The sequence below is a fragment of the Bufo bufo genome, chromosome 11 (assembly GCF_905171765.1).
Source record: "Bufo bufo chromosome 11, aBufBuf1.1, whole genome shotgun sequence".
NCBI classification, from domain to species: Eukaryota; Metazoa; Chordata; class Amphibia; order Anura; family Bufonidae; genus Bufo; species Bufo bufo.
In genome coordinates, this window is record NC_053399.1 from 16,068,875 (window position 1) to 16,077,316 (window position 8,442).

The window sequence follows — 8,442 nt, forward strand, 5'->3', positions numbered from 1 at the left end:
ACTCCAATATGAGAAAAATAGACGCAGTTCACATTTGGTGTTATTTGCGCTAAAAGCGTTTATTGCCATATTTCACTCCAGTACGAGAAAAATAGACGCAGTTCACATTTGGTGTTATTTGCTCTGAAAGCATTTATTGTCATATTTCACTACAATACGAGAAAAATAGACGCAGTTCACATTTGGTGTTATTTGCGCTAAAAGCGTTTATTGCCATATTTCACTCCAATACGAGAAAAATAGACGCAGTTTACACTTGATGTTATTTGCGCTAAAAGCATTTATTGCCATATTTCACTACAATATGAGAAAAATAGACGCAGTTCACATTTGGTGTTATTTGCGCTAAAAGCGTTTATTGCCATATTTCACTCCAATACAAGAAAAATAGACGCAGTTTACATTTGGTGTTATTTGCGCTAAAAGCGTTTATTGCCATATTTCACTTCAATCCGAGAAACATAGACGCAGTTCACATTTGGTGTTATTTGCGCTAATAGCGTTTTTTTTGCCATTTTTCAATACAATACGAGAAAAATAGCCGCAGTTCACATTTGGTGTCTTTTGCGCTAAAAGCGTTTATTGCCATATTTCACTCCAATACGAGAAAAATAGACACAGTTTACATTTGGTGTTATTTGCGCTAAAAGTGTTTATTGCCATATTTCACTTCAATACGAGAAAAATAGACGCAATGGGATTCTAAGAGCGACGCCTGTCATCTGCATGTCATACTGACTGACAGTATTGTTTCACTACCACAGTAGACTCCCTATGTGTGTTACTGCAAGGCACAGTGTTCTACACCGCTATCTCCTGGCTCTATGCAGCCAGGAGATAGCTGTTTTTTAATGCGATTCATTGCAAATTAATTCGGATAGAAGCAAATTTTTCCGGAAAATTCGGCGAATCAGCCGAATCGAATTTTTGAGAAATTCGCTCATCTCTAATTGTAACTGCCAAGCCAAGTGCCATTATCTATAACCAGGTTGCATGGTTCCCCAGCTAGAGTGCTGCTCCTTTGAAATGTCATGTGGCTGCCTCCAGTACTGCAACGTTTCAAGTTCAATGGCCAAACACTAAAAATTGATCCTCTTACAGGTTAGGGTGGCATCACATATGTGTTGTATATTCCGTTATACAATTCTGTTATAACAGGGTTATAACGAAATATAATGGAATTTAAGGACAGAATGCAAAACAGAACCATTTAGAGCAGGGATGCCCAACCTGCGGCCCTCCAGCTGTTGTAAAACTACAACTCCCACCATGCCTGCTTTAGGCTGATAGCTGCAGGGTGTCCAGGCATGCTGGAAGTTGTAGTTTTACATCAGCTGGAGGGCCGCAAGGTTGGGCATCCCTGCTTCAGAATGGTATAACGGAATATACAATGCATATTCAAAACTACCCTAAGCACTATAGCTCTAGGATCGGGGCATCATTATTTTAAGTGCTCTGTTTTCTTCCCAAAATCCCCAAAATATGGCTATTTTGAGTGACTTTAGCTTAGTAATATGTGTTTGTACCTGAGACGGTAAAACTAGATTTTGAGCTTGGCTAGGGTATAGAGCAGCACAATATGTGGGGACATCACTAATCCCATAGGTATCAGGTCAAAAGTCATTCTCAGTCTTCCCTTGGACAATATATGGCTCTCTTCTCTGGCCAAGACAACTTGATATAGGATCTCTATCTCTTCTAGCCCCGGGGAGGGGTCTTCCAGTAATGATACTGTACATAACTGAGCCATGCATATTACATTTCTTCTGACAGTTTCCAAATGCATCTTTGTATCTTTCCTCTGTCAAGTTTAGATTTAATATCTCATTTCCAGCAAAATTTAATTTCTGATGCAATTCAATTAGTGGATGCTAAGAAAAAAAGTAGCTGAACTTGCAAAGCAATGAATAGTGGAGCACGTGCGTCTCGTTGTCAAGAAGATTTTATTGTGGTGAATGAGGCGGAAATTCAGAATACATGATGTGTCAGCAGCTTATAAAATGAAGGTGTCACAGGTCTGGCAGTCAAGTCCTCAAAACTCAAAAGACAAGTAAGCAGTGAACACACACAAAGACAGTGATTTTGGAACGGAGCCCTATTTTCATTATGGTCATTGGATGAGTTTTTTATCAATAAAATGAAAAGTTCTACAACTTTTTCTTATATATTACAGCAGATTTACTAATAAAAAGGCACCAGAATTCTTACACAATTTGTGCCAAAAAAGGCATGCTTTGTGCCACATTTATTATGTGTTTTAGACACAAGGGTTGTGCTTACACAGGAAACCGGGCATGGCTTATGGTGACAAGAATAACATTTTGGAAAAAAAATTTGGCACAAAGTCAACCCGTTGGTAGTTTACATTTTTGGAAAAAAATCTAAAGATTCATCAAAGCACGAGCCACGTTGATAAATCTGACTCATCTATCTGGTCAGCCGAACCTTCTGTTGATCTGACATTTATCTAATATAGCTTTATCTATGAAAATTATTAGGTTGAGGGTGGTTTTCAGCCCCAGGGAGCACACAGGAATGTTCTCATGAACTGACAGCAGAGGCACAAAGATCCAATGCACATTGAACTCTGTGATAAGGCGTGCTCTTTTCCTTTGGTCAGCAGAACATGACGGTCCCCTTTAATTTGTGAAATGGCGCCTGAGCGTCTAATTGCAGCTCATAAGCTGACAGTGCAGCTACATCGACGTGAGGAAGGAACTGGGTTATCTATCATAACCTTATTGATTATTCTTGCTGTTCTCATTTGTAGTGAGTTATAGCGGTAATCTCACTTATCGCTTCACGAGACATCACAGTCTCTCTTGAGATAAGAGATAGTTGCGTTCCCCCGGAGATAAGCGTTCATGCAAACAAGTCGCGTGTTCAAGGGGACTGTGCTGCAGAGGGGTCATTTAAGGCTCTACACAGGTGGAGGAACAAACAAGGATAACTTCAGAAATCCTAAGCACCTCCAAAGCATGAGCAAATATGTTCCTCCTGATTCCTCCATAGGCTGCAATTTTGGGGCAGCAGCTTGCCTTCTGTAAATTATGAATTCCAAGATTTTGATATTGGTGGCCTATAGTCAGCTGATCGATGAGTGTGTTGGGTGTCACACGTCTGCCAGTCAGTTGTTTTGGGTAAGCTCTGGCACCAGATATTGGTGCGGGAACTTCACAGCTCCATTCTTTGTGTAATGGACAGAGCAGGTTCACATTCACTTCAATAGGAGCAGCTCTGCAGTTACCAACTCCGTCCACTACACAATAAACTAAGATGTGTATGTATAGTTCCAGGGCTGGCTTCTGGCATCAGAGCTACAAGGTAACAGCTGGTCGACGGAGGTGTTGGACCCCCACTGTTCTGATATTCATGGTCTATCCTGAGGATTGGCCATCAATATCAAAATCCTGGAATACCCCTTTAAGAAACACCATTTCTAGTAAGCCATGCCTACTTTCCAGCAAACTCTCATTTATTGAGGCACAGTGGATTATTCATTTTAGTAAATTTGTTTTATAATTAGGTCTAAAACTTTATTCAAATTTTAGAACCTTAATGGGTCAAGGTTTGTGGTAAACTCTAGGGACAATCACTTGGTAAATGAGTTCCATAGAGTCAAAGGGAAATAATCGTAAAGAGGTTGTCCCACTACAACCTCATTATTACTCTTGTAACCCAGAGACGTATGTAGACTTTCCATTACCTTGTCAAAGATTCAGTTTACTGACCTAGTCTTTTATCTAAATACTATGGCTTTGATTTGTTGTTGACCAACCTGGCACTGGGCACCAAAATTCATCCCTTAGTGGAGATCCAACAGCTGGACCCAAGATTGTTAGTCCTCATGGATAGTGAACATAACAGTAATTTATATTCCTCTCCATAGACACTAATTTGGTAGCTTCTGATGGCCCCATTCAAGTCAGAGTTCATACTTGCAACCTTCTACAAATTAGCCAAATGTTTTACATGCCTCCATAATGTCCCCATAAGAAACAAATGCCCCCATCATGCCAGGCAAGGTACCCTTGGATCATTTGGAGTCTCTTTGAATCTCCCCTAAGTTTCAGTCCCATAATTGTCAGGTTCCATCCTAGTGCCACTTTAAGTAAGTACTATGGTACCCATATTGATACAGTGTCCTCAACATCAGGGTACAGATAGTGCACCCCCAAATAGGTACACTTGAATGGTCTGTGAAATGGAACTGAGCAGTGGGTAGGAAAGGTGTGATGACAGTACTCAAACCATGGCAGTACTATAGATCTGTAACAAGTAGTCCTAAGTTAAAATCTACAATGTATCTCCGTATTTCTTAAAAAATTGATGATCTGTTTTGGCCGAATTGGCCATCCAATTTGATTCAGGTCTGAGCAACTTTGACCCGAATCCAAAATGCTCCCTTTGCCTGGAAAAGTCTCTCTCTTCTCTTTCTGTCTCCCCTTGATTTTTCTGAATAGAATCACACAAAGGCTGGATTTAGTAGAATCAGAAGTTTTAAAAAAAAATAATTGGAGCACATTTCTGAATTTTGGAATCAGTCCTCTAATGAAATCCATATAAAAAAAAATGTGGTCTGCTCCAACAGATGCCATATTGTAGGCATATTCTTCCCAAAGAGCAAGTGAGATGGATGGTTCCTCATGGAGGCTACATATGGCACATGGCCACTGGTACTGCTGGGGTTACATGCCGCTTTGGGGAACATTACCTCTGATACCAGGCATTGGCAATCTATGAGGAGATAGGGGTGAGACAGAAGGTAAAAGTGCTTGTTTTGTGCAATGGTACAGCCATCTTAGCACAATAGGGGAGTAGATATAAAACTACATGAGCCATCACCAGCTGATATCTGTATGGCTTCTAAGTGCATGGGGTGTGGCGGATACTGATGGATCAGGTTCCGAAGAATGATGCTGAAAAGGGGTGGGGAGGTGGGTGCACGTGACACATCCATCTAGAAGTTTACAATCGAGGGCCGGAAAACCTGCAAAGAGAGCCAGGAAACCAAAGTTGAACAGTGGAGGGCAGGTGAGCATGTTAGGCGCAATAGATTCGGATTAAAACTTAAAAGAAAGCTGTAAACCCCCTTTACTGTGAATAAGTTTGAGATGGCTTAATGACAACTTCTGTGGAAATTGTCATGGCAGCCGATTGAGTAGTCACCTAGCTTTAAAGGTATTGTTTACGGGGGATCTAGCTCTTTTGGATCAATCTTAAAAGGGTTGTCTCATTTCAGACATTCATGGCATATTGCTAGGATATGTCATCAATATCAGATAAGTGTGGGTCTCAGCTTTCCAAACAGATGTCCCAAGTGGAGGGATTGCACCGCGCAACCACAACCACACTCCACTCAGTTCTGAAATTTGCCAAGGACTGTCTAGGCTATTTCCAGCTATCTCAAGGAGGTGAATGGAGAGGTGGCCGTGCATGCGCTGTGCGGTCTTTGTTCACCGCTATGAGACTTCTGAAAATAGCTGAGCATGCTCACTTTGATATTTTCGTAACTCTCGTTCACTTTGGGGGCTCTTCTGGTTATAGGAGCTGGTCCCAGATGTGGGACTCACACCTATCTGACATTGGTGACATATCCTAGTGATATCTCATCAAAGTCTGAGATGGGCCAACCCCTTGAAAGCTCATATACAGTAAATGTAGATGCCATTGCTAAGTGATGTGGCATTAAAGGGTTGCATCCCTTTAAGAGAAAGCATTTAATAATGAGCTATGAATTTCTGTGGGTATAGCGAGATGCAAGGTCTTGTTTCCCCAGTCACCGCACTGGGACCCATTCGCCCTTACATGCTCTGAATATTTATTTTATTTGTAGAGAAACTTGTCTTCTAACATGGCAGCATGGAGACTCAAGGAAGACAATGGTGTTCTCAAAGGAAACAACTTTTATTCAGCAGATCCATCTTCATGACAGGCTTTAAAAGGTTGTCTTAAAGATGAAAATTCGAGATCACAAGCTTGATGTCATCCTATTCCTGCCTGAATAACTGAAGGGAAGAAAGGAACAAGCGGTAAGTTAAATCTGAATGTAGCGGACGACACGGGTGGAGCGCAGCGCTTACTGCTTACATATAAGTTTTAGTCCAGTTCTCCTGGGAAAGGTTTCGAAGCTTTGAAAGAAAAAAAAAAAAACATAATATTGTCGTGGAGCGTGTGGACAGAAAGCTAATTAGCTGTACATTACTGCAAATGGAACAAGAAAGAAATATGTTCTTCATTGATACATTTCATTTTGCAATCCCTTTGTGTTTTAACGTTCGTTAAGTTCCTACAATAAAGTTGCAAAAATATTCCCAGTTAAGCTGATTAATAGAAATAATCTACACAAAACAATACTTTACTGATCCTGTACTGATCCTGAGTTACAACCTGTATTATACTTCAGAGCTGCACTCACTATTCTGCAGGTGCAGTCACTGTGTACATACATTACTTATCCTGTACTGATCCTGAGCTACATCCTGTATTATACTCCAGAGCTGCACTCACTATTCTACTGGTGGAGTCACTGTGTACATACATTACATTACTTATCCTGTACTGATCCTGAGTTACATCCTGTGCTATACTCCAGAGCTGCACTCACTATTCTGCTGTTGGGATCACTGTGTACATACATTACTTATCCGGTACTGATCCTGAGCTACATCCTGTATTATACTCCAGAGCTGCACTCACTATTCTGCTGGTGGAGTCACTGTGTACATACATTACATTACTTATCCTGTACTGATCCTGAGTTACATCCTGTGTTATACTCCAGAGCTGCACTCACTATTCTGCTGTTGGGGTCACTGTGTATATACATTACTTATCCGGTACTGATCCTGAGTTACATCCTGTATTATACTCCAGAGCTGCACTCACTATTCTGCTGTTGGGGTCACTGTGTACATACATTACTTATCCCATACTGATCCTGAGTTACATCCTGTATTATACTCCAGAGCTGCACTCATTATTCTGCTGGTGGAGTCACTGTGTACATACATTACATTACTTATCCTGTAATCAGGGGGCATTTTTTTTGTCCTTAGCACACATTATAAGGGAGCATGTTTTGCACTGGCACACATTATGTTTATGTTTTGCAGAGATACACATTATAGCGGGAATTATTACTATTACTTAGCACACATTGTAAGGTGGCCACTATGGTGATATTTGTTCTACATGGGGCACTAACATTTTTTATTTTTTTTTGTACTGGACACATCATAAGTGAGCATTTTTTGTATTGGCACACATGAGAGGGTATTTTTGTACTGGCACACATTGCAAGGGTGAATTTTTTTTACTGGCACACATTATGTTTATGTTTTGCAGAGACACACATTATAGGGGGAATTATTACTACTGGGGGGCATTATTACTTCCGGGGGAAAAATGAGGGACATTATTGCTATTAGGTGCACTATTACCACATAGTGCACTCTGGTAGAAAATGATGACTATTGGTGGGACTTTTGGGAGGACTGTCACATTGGGAGGCACCCTGGCACAGTATCAGCTTAGCACAATTATTTTTGGAGGACACCAGCACTATAAGTTCCAGGGACACTATTTGCTGGGCACAGTTATTTTTTAGGGCACTGCATGCCAATAATTATTGAAGGGCAACTATCTGTGTGGTAATAGTATTTTCAGGGGGATTGTTTCTGCAGTATAGTATTGGAAAGCACAGAGGAAAAGTAGAAAACTAAGATGTCTGTTTGTCAGACTCTGCAGAGTCGAGAGATGGCTGAAAGAAATCATCATGGCGGTCTGGTCTGAATGGAGAAGATGAGGAAAGAGAACATCTACATCAGAGGAGACATCACTGGATGTAAGAGCTATGTGGCGCTGTATTCTCCTGTACGTTTTGTAGTGCTGTATGTAGGGTTTTCCAAGTATGTCTTTAACAGTAGGGCTGGAGAGAAGGGGTTATGTTAAGAACTTGGCATTGGGAGGCGGTGCTCCATTTCAGTTTGGCTAGGTTTACTCCTGTCTGTAATTCAGAGCTGAATTCAATATTCCCTAGATGTAAGAACTGATACTGTATCCAACCAGTTTCCTCCAGTCATTTGCATCTTGAGAAATGCATGTTTTTATGTTTATATAGAATTTGTCCAAACCCCTTAAAATTATTTCATGTAAAACATTCCAGAGATTGATTTACTGAAGTTTTTCTCACTTTTGAAAAGTTAAAACACAAAACTTGTAGAATTTCTTTAAGGTCCAACATTCAGGAGAACACGTGGACATCGACTTCCTCTTATAATAATGTAGAAACTGATTACTTTTCAGTTGTTCTTTGTCTAATCTTATGTTCAATACAATTCTTCTTTGAAAAAAAAGGTTGGAACCCCAGGGGTCTAACAGCTGGTATCCTGAGCCATAGATAATGCAAATTATTTCCTCCATTAAATGGAAATTAGTAAA